Source organism: Rattus norvegicus, chromosome 5 (assembly GCF_021556685.1).
Source record: "Rattus norvegicus strain SHRSP/BbbUtx chromosome 5, alternate assembly SHRSP_T2T, whole genome shotgun sequence".
NCBI classification, from domain to species: domain Eukaryota; kingdom Metazoa; phylum Chordata; class Mammalia; order Rodentia; family Muridae; genus Rattus; species Rattus norvegicus.
This window is the reverse complement of record NC_141538.1, coordinates 170,664,592-170,684,632: the sequence shown is the minus strand read 5'-3', so window position 1 is coordinate 170,684,632 and position 20,041 is coordinate 170,664,592. Positions and strand designations below refer to the sequence as shown.

Genomic DNA, 20,041 nt, shown 5'->3' with positions numbered 1-20,041 from the left:
TCATAAGGATGGTAACTTCAGTCTCCCACATATCTAGGTTTAGTCAAGGTTCAAAAACAGAGATGATAAACACTGGAGTCCATGCAGCCTCAGTTTCCCATCAGTCCTCACAGAGAGGGTGGCCCTTCCTCACTGGGCTGCTCATATCCAAGAACAAAGTCAGGGTTGTCTGTGTATTTTCAGTGTTGGTGGCCTTGGGTGAAGGCTGACTGTTGTACAGGACTATCCTCTGAGGCAAACTGCCACCATCTTCACAGGAGTCCAGCTGGGCCTGCTTACCCAGACCCTCACAGCTGGGCTTGTTGGCTGTTTGTAGGGCGTGTGGATGCGCCACCCGATGGGCATAAGAACCGGTCAGGTGGGGTTTGCATGAGATCTGAGATGCAGGAGTGGATCGGTTCCCTCCCTGCCTCTAACGCCTGCTTTGGAACCATGACCCCCAACTGAGGTGACCACAGGCACTCAAGCCTGTAGCCTCTCCATGCTAATGAGGCATCTCCATAGCCTTACCCTTCAGTCAATGACCTTCCCTTCCTGGGTATCCTCCCATCCCTCCCCAACAATATATAATCCCTGGTTCACCCCCAAACAAAAAGTATGCATCCAAATCCACCCCCAGTAATGAAATATGAACAAGCAAAGATGACCTCAGAGAGACGCTTCATCAAAGATCGCCACAGGGAACGCCTTCACGCCTATGCACTCCCCACTGGCTCCCGACTGGACTGGGCTCCTGCTGGTCCTGGGCTCCACTTCCCCCTTCTGGCCTGGTGTGCAGAGGTGTTCTGTTGCCCCTAAGAGAGAGGCGGATTGCTAACTTCCTGTTCCACACTTTGCTTTGTCCTTCCCGAGCAAGTGTATTGGTGGCATCCAGACACCACCAGAGGAGAGGCAGAACTCAAGACCATAACTGTTGGCCATCCTTCTTGGAAGGAGTGATAGGAAGTCTCACGAAGCCCTCACCTCAATATCTAGCCCCCCTCCCCCAGTTCTGTGCAATCCTTCTCTAATCACATACAGACTTGGGGGGTCTCTGGGAAGAATTAAGGTGTACAGTAGGGCTCCATCTGCATGGCCATGGGAAACTACCACCCCTGCAGCCACCTTCCAGGATGCTGCTTTCAAGTCTCCTGTGTCCCTGCCCACAGCCCTGCAGCCATCGCTCTGTAAGAAAGTCCAGTGAATCTTTGGTTCCCTCAGTGAACTTTGCTGGACTTGCACCTCAGTTTGTGACTGGGACCTTAGGAAGAGGGTAGATATTGTTCCCTCCGGGGAGAAATTTTAGCCACACAGGCTTTCCCTCAGGAGAGGGGCACAGCCTTTTCACTTCCAATTTGTCTTGACTTTGCAGTCGCAATGTAGATATAGATGTTTGTCCTCAGTTGCTTTTGGGCAATGACAGCTGAAGTATTCTGGCTGGCCATGTTAGCTGGTAAAGATTCATCTCCAGGCTGGGTTAGTTCTCTGAGCCTGCACCAGGGTGGGGATGAGGCACTAGCTGCTGCTGCAGGCTGAGCTTGCCACATTCTCTCTTTCCTTCCTTAGTTTGGCCTTTCTGACTCTCTCCAGATCTCTTCCTCACTATTAAAGCCTTTGGGGCCCGGGCTAGTTCTGAAGCTTTTCTTCCATTCCTGTGAGTAGGTGATGATGAAGTCATTGGGTGGGTCCCAGCCCTGGGGCCAGAACAACTCTGCCTGATAAGAAACCCCATCCTTTGGACTAGCAGGAGGGGTCACCAAGGCCTAGGCCTCCTGGGTAGGCGGTGGTTTGAGGCTTGATAAAGGCTATGTGGCCTCCAGCTGTCCCCAGCCTATCCCAGCTCACAAGACTTGAACCAGGTGACCCAGATCCAGAAGTGGAGAAAGTTGGGAGGTTTGGAGGGGGGGGAATCACATTAGAGGAATGAGTCCTTAGCCAGGCCTAAGGATGTTGTGTGTGGCTCTTTACTAGGGGGTGGTACTCCTGTCCCTCAGAGGCAAGTTCTGGCCTGTTCAGGCACACCTGTCCCCAGGTGCCTGCCATCTTCGCCTCGGAGTCTCTTCTCTGAACCTATAATCTCTCTGCTGGTGATGTGTCTCCTCCCAGGGGACTGCCTTGATCCATAGACAGCCCTTCCTACCAATTTATACCTTTGAAAAACCAGCTTCTGAGCAAAGACAAAAATAGACAGTTTAGGGACAGTTTAGTTCTGACCGAGTTTTATTAATGAGATTCCTGTAACACCCAGGCTGCTGTTCTGCGGTGAGGAACGGCACAAGGGACGGGCGCTGCGCTCACTAGGTGCCTGGGTCTGGGAGCTGGTGTGCCAGTAAGGCTCACACACCTGCACTGGCTATTCTTACTTGTGAGTGCCTGGGGGATATTTGGCAAGCAGTAGTAAAGACCCAAGACAACAAGCAGAGCCATCAGGGACTCTCGCTTCATTAAATGAAACTTCCGGTGCCACCTGGCTGCTGCATTTAAGCCAGTTCCACACCTAGCTCCCTGTTTGTCTCTTGAAATAACAAGGCTGGGTTTACTACACTTAGATGTCTGTCCCAAGCTAAAGCCTTCCATAACAGCAATCATTGAGCCAGGCATCAACTGTCACTTCATATTTCTGTGACTGAGTGCAAGTCTGAGTGTTGTAGTGAGTGACCTCAGGTTTGCAGTCAGGCCAAGGCCAGAGTAGACACCGGAAGTCAGGCAATGCGTGAGTTTGTCCTTTATGCTGTGTGACAGTTTGGACTTCATGTATGTATATGCAGTATGTATGCATATCTGGTGCCTGTAGAGGTCAGAGGGCAACTTTGAATCTCATATAGATGTATGGGTTGTGGTAAGGTCTGTATGGCCTCCAGACCGATAGCGTGGCCTCCAGACCCACCTCATGGGTGCTGGGAACCAAAAACTCAAGTCCTCTGCTCTTAGTCACTCTGCATATCTCTTCAGCCCCGATATGTGACTCTAAAAATATTTATTTTAAAGCCAGGCATGGTGGCACATGTCCTTAATCCCAGCACTTGGGACGCAGAAGCCGGTGAGTTGGAGGCCAGCCTGGTCTACATAGTAGTTCCAGAACAACCAGAGCTTATGAGACTGGATGTCAAAAAAAATATTTTATTTTTAATTTTGTGTGTGTTTGTACATGTGCATGTGTGCGTGTGTCTGTGTGTATGTGTGTGTGCTTGAATGTGTATGTATGTGTGCACATGTGTGTGCCTGTGTGTGTTCATCTGTATGTGTGTACCTGTATGTGCATCTGTGTGTGTATATGTATGTGTACCTGTGTGTATATGTGTGCCTGTGTGTGTGCGTCTGTGTATGTGTGTGCCTGTGTGTGTATGTGTGTCTGTCTCTGAATGTGTGTGCATCTGTATGTGTATATGTGTTGTGTGCCTTGTGTGTGTATGTGTGGACCTGTATGTGCATCTGTGTATGTGTGTGTACCTGTGTGTGTGCATGCCTGTGTGTGCATCTGTGTATGTATATATGTGTGTGTGCCTGTGTATATGTGTATATACAAGTGCGTGCACATGCACATGTGCACAGATTCCTGTGGAGGGCAGAAAAGGACTTGGGACCTCTGCAAGAGTACAAGCTCTTAATGGCTAAGCCATAACTCCAGTCTCCAATGTGTCTTTCAAATGGGCAGGGTTTGTTCCTAAGACTGCTACCACAGCACAGAGCTGTCCTCAGAAATCCTTAGACGCTGTGCTGGAAGATTATAGAACAACTACCCAGAGAGGAGCCAGCAGGGTGAGGCTTCCCTCAGTTTCTGGGGATATGACTCCCCATTTCATTTTCTCTTTCTTTGAAATAATTGCTCTCAAGTGACATGGAATGTGGAGCATACACCCTGGGCCTCCCAGCTCCTTTCTTTCTCCCCCTTCACCCTCTCTCACCACACCACACAGTTCATATCTACTTTAATGTCATAAAGACATACATGACTTGATGTCTATGTAAATGAGGGAAGATGGTGCTTGTCTTTCCGAGACTGGTTTCATTCACTAAATACAGTTATCTCCACCTTTATCCATTTTCCTGAAAACACTAATTACTGTTTACGGCTGAAACAAAAACCATGAATGTCTACCACATTTCATTCTCCATACATTGTCGACAGCCTTCGCTGGTTCTGTATCTCAGCCAGTGTAAACTGCAAATAGCCCCATTTCCTACTAAAGTCTACCCAAAGAGACAAATACACACAAAAAGATCTGTTCTATAGTTTCACATTCGGCCGCAACATTTGTGAAGCATTTTGGGTCCTTAAGATGGTCTTGGGAGGTGTTCTAATTTTATTATTTCCATCGCCATGGTAAAAGCCACAACCAAAAGCAACCTGGGAAGAAGGAAAGGGTTAACAGTTTGCAGGTCTTATCTGTCTCTGAATCAAGTTGAAAAGTCAACTCAAGCAACCCAGGAGGCCTTTGGTTGCTGGCTCTCAGGCTCCTGCTTAGAGCTTTATATGGTGATGACACCCCCTAGTAGACTCCACCCCTCCTTCACCATGACAACAACCCTCACAGGCCAATCTTAATCAAGGCTTTCCTTTCAGAGGGCTCCAGGCTACTGAAAAGTGACAATTAGAGCCAACTAGGATAGAAGGGATAAACCCATGAATTTCCTTCAGTCTCCCCAAGCTCAGACAGACCACCAGTGTTGTCCTGGTGTTGTCCTGAGTATCTTGAGACAGATCCTTCTTTGTGTAAGCCTCCAGAACTCAAGACTCTCCTGCCTCAGCCTCCTGAGACAGAGAAGTAATCGGCAGGGACCCAAGCTTTTCCTTTTTCTCCATCCTCTCAGCAAGAGGGTCTCACCTTGCAATCTGCAATTCTGGATATTGGTTCCTTTTTTTTTTTTTCTTGGACAGGATCATCTTATGTAGCCCAGGCTAGCCTCAAACCTGTGGGGCTCAGCTTCCTAGGTGGTGGGATAACAGGAATGTACCATCACATTCAGCTTAGGAATTGCTTTAAATATTGAGGGGATGGGCTGGAGAGATGGCTCGGTTGTTAAGAGCACTGACTGCTCTTCCAGAGGTCCTGAGTTCAAATCCCAGCACCCACATGGTGGCTCACAACCATCTGTAATGGGATCTGATGCCCTCTTCTGGTGCACCTGAAGACAGTTACAGTGTACTCATAATAAATAAATAAATAAATAAATAAATAAATAAATAAATAAATAAATAAAAATCTTTTAAAAAAGATTTATATAAAAAATATCGGGGAAATGAATGGCAAGAAAGCTCTTAACCTAACTTGAGCAAGCCTATCTCCCGGACTTAAGGAGATCCCCAGAAACCCAAAGGTTCCTTTTTAACTGTTGGAAAATGTCATTTGAGGAGATGATGGCTAAAAAACGTCTCCATCTAACGGAAGATGTGCGATTATAGATCCGAGAAGTTAACAGGTCAGAGTTGTCCATGCTGCCCAGGGACTCCCATGGTAACGTCCTACAGGTGAAAGAGGGGAGCCCTCAAATCCTGCGCTGCGGGAACCCTCTCACGTGGCACCAACCGACTTTCAGAAGGAGAGGCACATCTACAAACGGAGCAGTGATGGCGTCCACACCGTGAATCTGAAGAGGACCTGGGAGAAGCTGCTGCTTGCAGCTCAAGCTATCATGTCTCAGTCAGGGTTCCTATTCCTGCACAAACATCATGACCAACAAGCAAGCTGGGGAGGAAAGGGTTTATTCAGCTTACACTTCCACATTGCTGTTCATCACCAAAGGAAGTCAGGGCTGGAACTCAAGTAGGGCAGGAAGCAGGAGCTGATGCAGAGGCCATGGAGGGATGTTACTTACTGGCTTGCTTCCTCTGGCTGGCTCAGCTTGCTCTCTTGTAGAACCCAAGACCACCAGCCCAGGGACAGCACCACCCACAGTGGGCTGGGTCCTCCCTCCTTGATCACTAATTGAGAAAATGCCTTACAGCTGGGTCTAATGGAGGCATTTCCTCAAGGGAAGACTCCTTTCTCTGTGACAACTCCAGCTTGTGTCAGGTTGACACACAAAACCAGCCAGTACACATTACCACCAAGAACCCTGCCGATGTCAGTTTTCTCCTCCGGGAACACCGGGAACACCAGCTGGTGAGCTGTGCTGAAGTTTGCTGGGGCCACCGGAACCACTCCCATTGCTGGCCAATTCATGCCTGAGACCTTTGCTAACCAGATCCAGGCAGCCTTCAGGAGGCATGGCTGCTAGTGGTGACTGATCCCATGGCTCATCACCAGCTCCTCACAGAGACCTCTTATGTCAACCTGTCCACCATTGCTCTGTGAGACAGACTGCCCTCTAAGCTGAGACTTTGCCATCCCAGGCAACAAGGGAGGTCACTCAGTTGGTCCTCTGTGGTGGGTGCTGGCCTGGGAAGTATGTGTGGCGCTGTCTATCTTGAGCACCTATGGGGGTTACACTTGATCTCTGCTTCTACAGAGACCCAGAGGTTGAGGAGGAAGAGAAGGAGCAGGCTGCTTCTGAGAAGGCTGTGTGCAACCAAAGAGGAACTCAGGGTGGATGGACCACACCACCTCCTGAGATTTTTTTGCTGCTCAGCCAGAAGTGGCAGACTGAGATCTGAGGGTGTCCGGGTACCCATCCAACAGTTCCCTTCTTGTTGGGGTTACGGAGGTCCTTGTACTCACGACACATCCCGGGAGAACCAGGAATGTCGATCATACAGGAGGGTCTCCTCAGTGGAAGAAATAAACACCTGCATTCCACCTGGGAAACTGAGGGTGGATTTTGTTTCCGACCGGGTGACCTTTCTGCTATCTTTGGAGGCAGACCTCCCCCACCTTTGTCTATAGAGGCAGACCTCACCCAAATCCCTCAGAACAATTATTCCAGACTCTTCCCTTCCTAGACTTTTATCTTAAGTTTCCAGTTAAACCCATCCTTAGGGGAGATGTCATATGCATTTGCATATGCCTACTGACCTCTCTGCTTTTGGTCAGAGACCATGCTAGATTCTAGGCCTTTTAGCTATAGAACCCACCTTCACGGTCACAAAGGGGTCTCTGTGACCCCTTAAGCTTTCTTTCTTCTCCTGGAACTGGAATGATGGTTGCTTGGAAATCTTTTCCCGCACTGTACTGTGTTTTAAACACGATGACAATGTACCCCACACCCCAACCCTCAAATCCCCCCCATCACTAGGCTCCCCAAAGTCAGATCCTGTTTGAGAAAGTCAGTCTGCACTGGGTTTTCACTCTGAGCTTCCCCTGGGCGGTTCATTTCCCTGTCTGATGCCGGCAAGAACTTCCTCACCTCCTGAAGACAGGAGTGCCCAGCCGACCGCTGAGGACAGACTGGTCAGTAGCTCCCACAGTGCAGGCTACCAGGATGGATGGAGCTGCCACTGAGTGGCTCTGAGCTGCTCTGCAGACATCCGAGCAAAGAAGGTTATTGGTGGGAGGAAAAGAATGTTCCTAAAAGCTGAGGGGGGAAAGCCAAATAGAACAGATGTTAAGGAACATGTACCCAATGCCTCAGAGTCAAATTACCGGAAGCCAGAGGACATGATGCTTCTGCCTGGGGCCTGCAAGATATGCTAAGTGAGCTAACATGACGGCTTCATGGCTAACACCAGCTACGCAGGTCTGATCTAAGTTCAGAACCCATGGTCTCTCCAAAGCTGCCCTCTGATCGTCACACATGAGCTGTGGCACATGCGTGTGCACACACAAATATTGAAAGACCCCAGCTTAGCAGCAGTAACGCCATTTTGCAAGGCTGTACTTAAGATGACTGGTTCAGAGAAAGGTTAGAACACTGAGTACACAGCGGCTGCCAAACAAGATGTGTTTGGTTGAAGGCCTGGCAACAGGACGACTGCAGTTGAGCACCTGACAATGAGAAAAGCCCCGGGAGAGGTCCCACACCCTGGTGGGGGGGCCGAGTCAGCCGTTATGTTCCAGAAAGGTAGCTAAGAAACTTGCCCCCGGGCTGAACCCTTGGGGGGCCGAGTCAGTCCTTATGTTTCAGGAAGGTAGCTAGGAAACTTGCCCCCAGGCTGAACCCTTGCCACATTAGAATCCACCAATTATATCCCTGTAACCATGCATCTGCTTCTGTATGCTTGCTTCTGCTCCCCAAAATCCTATAAAAGCCCATCCTTGGTTCCGTGGGGCGCGCCAGTCCCCCGAGTGACTGAAGCGCCCGCAGGTGCCTGTGCCTGTGTATCCCGACAATAAACCAAATCCTCTTGCTGATTGCATCCTGTGGTGTCTCGGTCTGGTCTTTGGAGTTAGAGGATCTCCATCCCGAGGGAAAGTTCTCCCTGAGAGCTTTTCATTTGGTGCGTTGGCCAGGAAAGGAGATCCTCCACCCAGGGACCACCGACCACCCACTGGGAGGTAAGCCGGCCGGCGTCTGTCTGTCTGTCTGATTTTGTCTCGTTCTGCCTTATTCTGTCTGTTCTGTGAGCGCTCAGCCAGGTCTGTTCTGTGAGCGCTCAGCCAGGTCTGTTCTGTGAGCGCTCAGCCAGGTCTGTTCTGTGAGTGCTCAGCCAGGTCTGTTCTGTGAGCGCTCAGCCAGGTTGTTTGGAATTTGGGCGGGACGAAGAAGGAGCTGACGAGCTCAGACTTCTCGCCCCGCAGCCCTGGAAGACGTTCCAAGGGTGTTAGGGGCCCGACTTTTCGGGGCCCAATCTGGGAGAGGAGAAAGATCCGGACTAACGGCACCTCTGTCTGTATTTTTGGCTTTCAGAGGGCCCCGGACCTTTGCCACCTCCATCTGACTTTTTGCTTTCAGTTTGGTACCAAAGCCGTGCAGCACGCCTGTCTGTTGTTTGTTTGACTGTTGGTGTTGTTTGTTTTCTCTGTGTTCTAATCTTCCTTAGAACTAACATGGGACAGTCCCTAACAACGCCCCTAAGTCTCACTCTTGATCATTGAGAAGACGTCCACGACCGGACACACAACCAGTCCATCGAGGTTAAAAAAATAAAAGAAAAATGACAGACTCTCTACACATCCGAGTGGCCCACTTTCGGAGCAGGATGGCCAGTAAATGACACATTTAATAAGATCATTATTTTACAGGTTAAAGATCGGGTTGTCCACGGACATCCTGACCAGGTTTCTTATATTATCACTTGAGAGAGTCTCGCCTTAAACCCCCCCCCCGGGCGGAACCCTTCGTGGACCCGAATTGGCCTCCCCTCAACCCCCAGCCTGTCCCCTCGGCCCCGCCCGGTCTGCCGGCCACGTCTTAAGAAACCTGTCCTCCCGGCAGACCCAAACTCCCCTCTCATAGATCTTCTCTCTGACAGGCCCGGCTGAAACGGAGGAGGCAGAGCCGCCGGCCAGATCAGTTGCCGGGCCACAGTCTGATAAGGGTTTCTCCCCTGTCGCAGGGAGATTGCGCAATAAGCGAGAGGTGATGCCAGATTTCAACCTCCCAGGCTTTCCCACCTAGACAGGGAACCGGTGGCCAGACCCAATACTGGCCGTTTTCAGCAGCTGACATTTACAATTGGAAACAACACAACCCTTCTTTCTCCAAAGATCCGGTGGCACTCACCGACCTAATAGAATCTGTTTTACTTACCCACCAGCCTACTTGGGATGACTGCCAACAGCTCTTACAGGCCCTCTTAACCTCAAGAAAAAAAAAAAACAAGGAGTGTTCCTAGAGGCCAGAAAGCATGTTCTGGGAGATGATGGGCGTCCCACCCAGCTGCCTGAGAAAATTGATGCTACATTCCCACTTAAGAGACCAAACTGGGATTTTAATACAGCTGAAGGTAAGGGACACCTACGCCTTTATTGCCAGTTGTTCTAGCGGGTCTCCGAGGGGCTATACGATGCCCTACTAATTTGGCTCAGGTAAAACAGGTATTACAGGAAGCAGGGGAAACTCCCTCCGCCTTTCTAGAGAGACTTAAGGAGGCCTACCGTATGTACACTCCCTATGATCCAGATGACCCAGGACAAATGACGAGTGTCTCTATGTCCTTCATCTGGCAGGCTGCTCCAGATATCAAGACTAAGTTACAGAGGTTAAAAAATTTGCAGGGCTATACATTACAGGATTTACTTAAAGAAGCTGAAAAGATTTTTAATAAGAGAGAGAATTGAGTCAAATCTTGGCCGCCGTAGTTCAGGGCCAAGAAAGGAAGGGAGATAGGGGGGAGCTCGAAAGGGGCTGAAGCTGGATAAAGATCAATGTGCCTATTACAAAGAGAAAGGACACTGGGCCAGAGAGTGCCCCAAGAAGCCTGGCGGACCCCAAAAGCCTCGACCACAAACCTCCCTCTTGGCTCTAGATAAAGATTAGGGAGGTCAGGGCCAGGAGCCCCCCCTGAGCCTAGGGTAACGCTTAAAGTTGGGGGGCAGCCGGTTACTTTCCTGGTAGACACAGGAGCCCAACATTCAGTCCTCACCCAAGCTTCAGGAAACAATACAGATGGACTACGGACCGCTGGGTTCAGCTGGCTACTGGTAAGGTGACCCTTTCCTTCTTACATGTTCCGGACTGCCCGTACCCTCTGCTGGGCCGTGACCTGCTCACCAAACTAAAAGCACAAATTCATTTTGAAGAAAGAGGGGCCCAAATAACTGGCCCCCACGGAACTCCCCTTCAAGTTCTAACCCTATGAACCGGGACAGGACACTGGCTTGGGCAGAGACTGGTGGGATGGGGTTGGCGCTCCAACAGCCCCCCTTAATTACAACTCCAGTCTCCATAAAACAATACCCCCTGTCACATGAAGCTTATCAAGGTATAAGGCCTCACATTACGAGGCTTCTAGATCAAGGCATCCTAATCCCCTGCCGGTCGCCTTGGAATACGCCTCTTCTGCCTGTTAAGAAACCCGGCACTGGAGATTATAGGCCAGTACAAGACTTGAGAAAGGTCAACAAGAGGATAGAAGATATTCATCCGACTGTTCCAAACCCTTACAATTTGCTCAGTAACTGTTCATCGATGAGAAACAGGGGTATGCTAAAGGGGTCCTAACACAAAGGTTGGGACCCTAAAAACGCCCTGTGGCCTACCTGTCTAAGAAATTGGACCCTGTGGCCTCCGGCTGGCCACCGTGCCTAAAGATGGTGGCTGCTATTGCTGTCCTGATCAAGGACGCTGGAAAATTGACTTTGGGACAGCCACTCACCATCCTAGCACCCCACGCAGTGGAGGCCTTGGTAAAACAGCCCCCAGACCGCTGGCTCTCTAATTCTCGCACCAAGCCTTGTTACTGGATGCAGAACGGGTTCAGTTTGGGCCCGTAGTCGCCCTCAATCCTGCCACCTTGCTTCCTCTACCAGAGGAGGCAGAACAGCATGACTGCCTACAAATCCTCGCAGAAGTACATGGAACCAGGCCGGACCTATCGGACCAGCCTCTTCAGAATGCTGACCACACATGGTACACGGATGACAACAGCTTCTTGGCAGAGGGAGAGCGAAAGGCTGGAGCTGCGGTCACTACGGAGGACAAAGTGATTTGGGCGAAAGCCCTGCCTGCTGGTACCTCCGCACAACGGGCTGAACTCATCGCCTTGACTCAGGCGCTCAAGATGGCAAAAGGTAAGAGGCTAAATATATATACAGACAGCCGTTATGCCTTTGCCACGGCACACATCCACAGGGAGATCTACCGGAGGCGGGGGCTGCTCACATCTGAGGGTAAAGATATGGCTAAAATTCTGGCCCTCTTAGAAGCCCTATTCTTGCCCAAAAGACTGAGTATTATACATTGTCCAGGACACCAAAAAGGGCACAACCCAGAGGCACGAAGAAACCGGCTGGCCGATGCCACGGCGCGAGAAGCGGCCATGAGCAAACAAATCTTGCCCTTAAATAGTCCAGACCAACCCACGCCCCCACCAGTGGGACAAACTAGTTGGGTTTATGCCCATGAGGACATAGAGCTCCTAAAAAAATGGGGGCCATCTACCACCCTCAACTAAAACAGTGGGTCTACAAAGGACTTTTGAATTGATCTCCTTTTTACATAAGAAGATAAAAACCTTACTAGATCGAGAAGAGATAAATCTGTGTTTTTTTTTTTAATTGGGACAAAGCGATACAAAAGGTGACTGAGAGTTACAAAGCGTGCGCTCAGGTTAACCTGGGAAGGACCATGATTGGACAAGGAGTTCGTCCTAGGGGACACCGTCCCGACATCCATTGGGAAATTGATTTTACTGAAATTAAATCAGGTATATATGGATACAAGTATCTCCTAGTGTTTATAGACACCTTCTCAGGATGGGTCAAAGCCTTCCCCACGAAGCACGAGACTACAAAAATGGTCACCAAGAAGCTCCTCGAGGAAATCTTTCCCAGGTATGACATGCCTCAAGCGTTGGGGTCAGACAACAGGCCCGCTTTCGTCTCCCAAGTAAGTCAGTTGGTGGCCAAATTGTTGGGGATTGATTGGAAATTACATTGTGCCTATAGACCCCAGAGTTCAGGTCAGGTAGAACATATAAATAGAACAATTAAGGAGACTTTATCCAAACTTACGCTTGCAACTGGCTCAAAGGATTGGGTGGCCCTCCTTCCCCTAGTTCTATATTGGGCCTGGAATACCCCGGGCCCCCATGGTCTAACTCCTTTTGAAATAATATATAGAACACCACCCCCATTTGTCCATTTCTTTGATTCAAACATTGCTGATTTTGCTGACAGCCCTTCTCTGAGGGCCCATTTACAGGCCCTACAGATTGTACAGAGAGACGTCTGGAGACCTTTGGCCGCTGCTTACCAGGACAAGCTTGAGCATCCGGTGGTGCCACACCCGTTCCAGATTGGAGACACCGTGTGGGTGCGCAGACACCAGACCAAGAATCTCGAGCCACGGTGGAAAGGACCCTACACCGTCCTCCTGACTACCCCGACCGCCCTAAAGGTAGACGGAGTCTCGGCTTAGATCCACGCACCACACGTCAAGGCAGTCCGGTCTGAGGAATTGACTAATCACAACACTACACCCCAGACATGGAGAGTTCAGCGCACTCCAAACCCCTTAAAATTAAAACTCCTACGTGGCTCCTCCTAGCCCTTTTGTGGCCTAGAGTCAGTGGGGGAATAAGCCCCCACCAGACAGAAATTTCTTGACCAAGTCGAGTGAAAGATTTCACTCAAAGTTAGCAAAAAAAAAAAAATGGGGGAATGAAAGACCCCAGCTTAGCAGCAGTAACGCCATTTTGCAAGGCTGTACTTAAGATGACTGGTTCAGAGAAAGGTTAGAACACTGAGTACACAGCGGCTGCCAAACAAGATGTGTTTGGTTGAAGGCCTGGCAACAGGACGACTGCAGTTGAGCACCTGACAATGAGAAAAGCCCCGGGAGAGGTCCCACACCCTGGTGGGGGGGCCGAGTCAGCCGTTATGTTCCAGAAAGGTAGCTAAGAAACTTGCCCCCGGGCTGAACCCTTGGGGGGCCGAGTCAGTCCTTATGTTTCAGGAAGGTAGCTAGGAAACTTGCACCCAGGCTGAACCCTTGCCACATTAGAATCCACCAATTATATCCCTGTAACCATGCATCTGCTTCTGTATGCTTGCTTCTGCTCCCCAAAATCCTATAAAAGCCCATCCTTGGTTCCGTGGGGCGCGCCAGTCCCCCGAGTGACTGAAGCGCCCGCAGGTGCCTGTGCCTGTGTATCCCGACAATAAACCAAATCCTCTTGCTGATTGCATCCTGTGGTGTCTCGGTCTGGTCTTTGGAGTTAGAGGATCTCCATCCCGAGGGAAAGTTCTCCCTGAGAGCTTTTCAATATAATGATAATAAACACAAATTCTAGACAGATGTGGCGACGCACACCTTTAGTCCTGTCACTCAGGAGGTAGAGGCGGGTGGGTGGATCTCTGTGAATCTGAGGACAGCCTGGTCTAGGTAGGGAGTTCCAGGACAGCCATGCAGAAAGACCATTTCTCAAATTGTTTCTCAAAACAAAATAAAATTTACAAATAAATACTTTTTAAGAAGAAAAGAAGTGCCAAATGACCTTTTCAGGCTGAAAATGAAGGGTCCTAGTACTTACTGAAGTGTATGAGACATTAAAAAGCTAGGCCTGGTAGAAAGTAGGAAAGTTATGGGGTTCCTGTGAAGAACCCTAGTGGCTTTCACAGCCTTACACCCACCGCCTCACATCAAGATTAAGCTAAGTACCAGCTTCCTGCCTCCAGTCAGGGCTAGGCCAAGTTCCATTCTCCTCCCACAGTTCTCGGGAGGAGCAGAGACATTCTTGGAAAACTGCAGAATGTACTGACATAATCACCTGACCCTCTGGTCCCAGATAGAGTTTGAGTGCATGCCATATGCTTGCTAGCCAATAGATTCAAAGGTCAATATGTTCAGCTAATAAGTTTAAACTGTAACCTTGCTGATGTAACCTGTACCCCTAAAAAGTATAAAAACTACTTGTTATAGCCACTTGGGGTTGCCTTCTAGTCACTCGCCACAAGAGGATGATTGAAGGTTGATCCCGACGTGCTGGAAAAATAAACATCTTGCATTTGCATCGAACTCAGTTCTTGTATCTCACTTGGGGGTCTCCTGGTAGTTAAGACTCACTTCAAGCCTCACAAAAAAAGATGTATGTGCATGCCATAAATGCAACCTTTATTACTGGATATAACTTGTCACGGAGGCTTGCAGCTGAATAAGCTCACCCTTTTTAGCTCTTGCTGTTCCGGCTCAAACTCCTCTCCAGGCTGACTTACTCAGTCTGGCTTTTCTCTCGGCCTCTGAACTGCTCTGCTTGGCTTCTAACTAGCTCTAGAAATCTTTTCTAATCTTCTGGTTCTTTCTCATTCTCTGGCTTCAGCTGTCTCTGCTGACCTGCAGGAAGTCACTAATTCAACTCCACTTTGTTGACTCCAAACTGAGGACTCCAGTCACTGCACTCAACTGAATTAACAGAGCTGACTGACTGGAACTCAGAGCTCTGTGCGCCTCTGTCTCCTGAGAACTGGGATTAAAGGCATTTACCACCATGCTTGGACCTAAGTTTTCCTTTACCCGAAGCTTGCTCTATACCAGGCTGGCCTTGAACTCAGAGATCTGCTTGACTCTGTCTCCTGGAATTAAAGATGCGTCTGGATTCAAGCCGGATAACACAGACCTAGAAGGTCTTTGAATGTGTTCCCTTGCTAGAGCAGCCATGTTGCTGGGTTAAAACTTCTCTACGGGTAAGCACAAGAAATTATTTTTACATCTTGATTTTTTTTTGAGAAGTTCGCATGACCTTTGAAAGCAAAAAGTGTAACCTTGCCTTTTGGTATATATAATATAGATAGATATAATACTTAAAAGAACAGCATAAAGAACAGAGGTGTGGCTGGGTGTGGTGCCACACCCCTGTGATTCTTGTACTCAAGGAGGCTGAGGCAGGGGAATCTCTAGTTTGAAGTTGGCTTGGAGACCCTGACTTGAAAAAAACTGAGAGAGAAATTAAGGATTTGTTTGTTAGCACAATCTTTTTGTTGTTTTGTTCGTTTTACTAGACAGAGCCTCTCTGTGTAGCTTTGGCTATCCTGAACATGGAACTCACTCTGTAGACCAGGTTGGCCTTGAACTCACAGAGATTCGCCTGCCTCTGCCTCCCAAGTGCCCGGATTAAAGGTGTGCACCACCACCGCCTGGCTGCAGCAGGTACGCTCTTAAGTAAAAAGTCAAAGATATACCTTTTGCGGCTCAGTGCAAAGTGTGAGGGATGTTTATAGGGGTGCGAGGGATGTTTATAGGGGTGTGAGGGATGTTTATAGGGGTGCGAGGGATGTTTATAGGGGTGCGAGGGATGTTTATAGGGGTGTGAGGGATGTTTATAGGGGCTCAGAGGGAGTGGAGCTCTGTAATGTGTTCAGCAAAACCTAGAAAAGGGAAGGGCAGAGGAGAGAACAAGTAATATAATAGTGACCAAAATCAGCCTCACTGGGAATGGCACCAAATATCAGTCGATGGAATCTGCCAAAGGGGTGGGGGTGGCATTAGCACAGGTTAGATCCAGCCTGTGTTACTCATGAGAAAGCACTTTGTTTGAATTTTAATTTTTTTCTTTTTTCTTTTTTTCGGAGCTGGGGACCGAACCCAGGGCCTTGCACTTGCTAGGCAAGCGCTCTACCACTGAGCTAAATCCCCAACCCCTGAATTTTAATTTTTAAAAAAGATTTTGTGCATGCCTGTTCGACCTGGAGATGCGTATGGGCACCGCACATGTGCAGTGATCACAGACACCAGAGGAGGGCACTAGATCTTCTGGGACTATAGTTAGGGATGGTTGTGAATAATCACGGGGGTAATGAACCTAGATTCTCTATGAGAACAAGCAGTGCTCTTCACTGAGGCTTAATCTCAAGCCTGAGACATGCGCTTAAATATAAAGGGACAAGTTGAGAATGAGTGGACAGGGCAAACAGACTGTGAAATGTAAACGTGTCCAGTAAGATAGACTGTGTGTATGTGTGTGTGTGTGTGTGTGTGTGTGTGTGTGTGTGTGTGTGTGTGTGTCTGTGGGTCTATCTGCGTGTCTGTTTGTATGTGTGTTTGTGTGTGAGTATGTGTGTGTGTGTATGTGTGTGTCTGTGTGTATGCATGTCTGTGTGTCTGTGTGTATGTGTGTCTGTGTGTGTTAGTGTGTATATTTCTGTGTGTATGTTTGTGTGTGTCTATATGTATGTGTGTGTTTATGTGTGTGTGTCTGTATGTGTGTGTGTGTGTCTGAGGGTTTTTAGGCATGTGATTTAGAAGAATGGCTTACAGGCTGTGGTCCACGTAGTTCAGCAATGGCTGTCTTCCAAGGGAAAAACCACAGATCCAGGAGTTCTTCAGTCCATAAAATTGTAGTCTCAGCAGTTTCAGTCTGCTGCTGGAGTACCAGAGGAGTCCTGGAGAGCTTCTGGTCATCAGTCTGTGTTGGAACCTGCTGAAGAAGTAAATTATAATACCAGTGAGGGGTGCCTTAGCAACAGGACACAAGGACTTGCTAGTGAGAGTGAGGGCAAGCAGGCAGCAGACAAGAGCTTCCTCCTTCTGTGTGCTTTCATGGGGGCTTCCACCAGAAGGTGTAGCCCAGAGTTAGGACGACTCTTTCCACCTTAAAGTATCCAATCCAGAAAACCCCCGATAGGCACACCCTCCTGCTGGAGTTTGATTGATTCTGACAGTAGTCACACCCAGATGTTCCAGATTGGCCATTATATGCAGAAAGTCAAATAGTGAATATTTTCTCCCATCTGTGGATCCTGGATTTTATGAATAGATCCATAAACTTATTTAATGCACACATAAAGAGATAGTAGGAATGAGGCTATCTGGGTAGAGGAAGAGGGCTAGCTGAGTGGGGGTGGGGAGGCTGAGGGCACAAGGCTGAAAGCCTTTAGAAATAAAATGTGGGGACTGGAGAAATGATACAGTGGTTAAGAGTATTAACTGCTCTTGCAGAGGACCCAGGTTCGATTCCTAGAACCCACTTGACAGCTCAGAATCACCTAGTACTTCATCTCCAGGAGATCGGATGCTCTCTTCTGACCTCCATGGGTATCAACGTGATGTATGTAATATGGTGCTCAATCATACATGCAGGCAAAACACTCATACTCATGTTTTTAAATTAAAGAAAATAATCTGACTCATTGTCAAAGATGCGTTGTTGAGTCAGGTTTGGTCCAGCTACAGATGATCTGAAAGTACTCAGACCCCTGGTAATTTCTGCTCGTCTAACTATCTGCCCCCCAAACTGCTAAGCTATGTCTGACAAACTGGAAGTTTAGAGTGGAAAATTACTCACAGCTGAGCTTTCTTGCAAGTCTGGTAAGTTTTACAGTAAACAGGATATAAGATGTAGAACACAGCTTTGGGTGGAGAAAGACAAACGTATGTGGCAGAGGGTAACCTAGGACAAATAGTGCTTCCAAGGCTGTCGGCTGTGTCAGAATGAGGCTGAATATCTCTTTCCCTGACACCGGCTGTCAGAAACTCATCGACAGTGAACACAGCTTCGTATGGTCTGTGAGAAGCACCCGACCGAAGAAGCAACGGCTGGTTCTCTGGGTGAAGAGTGGAAGGGTATGGAGTCCAGTCAGTAGTGGAAATGCACCATGGTTTTTCCAGGAAGCAAGGGGCACTCTTTTTATAGACTGAGAACTGGAGTTAGCACAAGTCTGTTTGTGGATGCCAATCTGAGTGTTCTCAACTTGGTTATGAGAGAGAGACAAAGAAAGAGAAAGAGACAGAGAGATAGAGACAGAGACAGATAGAGACAGAGACAGATAGAGACAGAGACAGAGAGACAGAGAGATAGAGACAGAGACAGACAGAGACAGAAACAGACAGACAGAGACAGAGATAGAGAGAAAGACAGAAAGACAGAGACAGAGAGAGATAGAGAGACACAGAGACACAGAGAGAGACAGAGACAGAGACACAGACAAAGACAGAGAGAGACAGAGACAGACAGACAGAGACAGAGATAGAGAAAGATAGAAAGACAGAGACAGAGACAGAGAGACAGAGACAGAGACAGAGAGAGATAGAGAGAGACACAGAGACACAGAGAGAGACAGAGACAGACACAAAGACAGAGAGAGACAGAGACAGACAGACAGAGAGAGACAGAAACAGAGACAGACAGACAGAGAGAGACAGAAACAGAGACAGACAGACAGAGAGAGACAGAAACAGAGACAGACAGACAGAGACAAAAAGAAAGATTTACTGGACTGACAGATGCTATTCTGCCTCCACCCTCAATGGTTGGGACCTAAAAGAGCTAGCAGAATCCGAAAGCTTTTCAGTCTCTCTGAAGAAGGTGATATACACCAATACGTCATCAGAAGCCCTTAAACATAGAGGTCGAGAAGCCCAGGACTCAAAGTGCCCAAGATTCAGCGTTCACGTGTCCTGCAACACAAACGTATTGCCCTGGAAAAACAGCAACACTCTTAACAAAAATGAGGCTGCAGAACACTCTAAACTTTCATCAAGGAAAACAAGGAAGGGATTGTCAGGAGATGTAGGCTGTCCTCCCTGAGAGCTTCTAAGTCTGAGCCCAGTAATGTTTTTAGTAAACATTGATTCTCAAATCGGGGTTTCTACCCCGCCTTTGATCATTCAGTTCCCAGATAAAAGACACACAACTTTTGCATGTATAGTAAGATGTTCATGCACCAGAACTGGACAGATATCTACCCTCTGTGCTACTACGTCCCTTTCCTATCAATAACCCAGAGTTATAACTGGTCAGGCTCCATCAGAGGCCGCTCTTAACTCCAATTGACCAGTCCTTGGGGCCATGTTTTCATGACTCACCTGACCTGTGGTGATTTCTCTTTCCACCTTCTTCTCCTCTCTTTTCTTCTCATGGTCCCACCTCAGACCCCAAGCCTGGGAACCAAAAAACCACCTATCTGTCTTCTGCCTGACTATAGGCCGTAGGCATCTTTTTTTTACCATCAGGAAGGGGCAGGGTTCATAGCATCACTTGGGTCTTTGTGCTGACTCTCACGTCCTTGGGGGGCAGCCAGGCATCGGGCTGGGGGCCAGTGTTTACCATTATAATACATAGCAAAAGACCAAACCTCAGCAGAGTAAAAAGGAGTGTTTAACAGGAGCAAATAGTCATACCTTGAAAGGAAATGGACGACCCGTACGGCTGAAACCCCCTCCATGACTTGAGCAGAATCGTGTCACTCTAGGCTGACTCCCCTCATCTTTGCAAAAATAAGACCAGCAGCGTGGATTTCATCCCACGGGGTCTCCAGCGCACTCAGTGTGAAGTGCGAGGCGCTGTTCCTCATGGTCCATTTGAAGTGTGCGAGAGCCTGGAATGAGACCCCCTGTCAGTGTGTACAGGGGATACAAACCAATAAAACAAGAGAAAACTACTACTCCTGCATCCCTGACGAACGAGGGGGGGGCTTCCTGGCTCTGGGCTCAGACCGCTTTTCTCACTCTTGTGACATTCTGAGATGGAGTGGGAATAGTGTTTGGGTCCCCTTCCGGATAGATCCTCTCTCTAAATTGCAGAAAAATTGAGAAGACTATGACCCTGCCCTGTTTCTATGGAGACATCTGTGATGCCACACACTGCTCC

General features: G+C 48.6%; 1 long non-coding RNA gene across 3 annotated transcripts; it reads right to left on the bottom strand.

The window, feature by feature from the left end:
* Window positions 1–643: 643 nt before the first annotated feature.
* LOC102551562 (uncharacterized) lies at window positions 644–19,953 on the bottom strand. 3 transcript variants are annotated; one of them, XR_015620567.1, is made up of 4 exons: window positions 19,573–19,953; window positions 19,258–19,332; window positions 16,709–16,870; window positions 644–794 (listed from the first exon to the last, which is right to left on the bottom strand). It is a non-coding gene; the product is annotated as an uncharacterized LOC102551562 (long non-coding RNA). The 3 variants fall into 3 exon arrangements; XR_015620565.1 differs by lacking the exon at window positions 19,258–19,332 and having other exon boundaries at window positions 16,709–16,873; XR_015620566.1 differs by lacking the exon at window positions 19,258–19,332 and having other exon boundaries at window positions 19,573–19,952.
* Window positions 19,954–20,041: the final 88 nt, after the last annotated feature.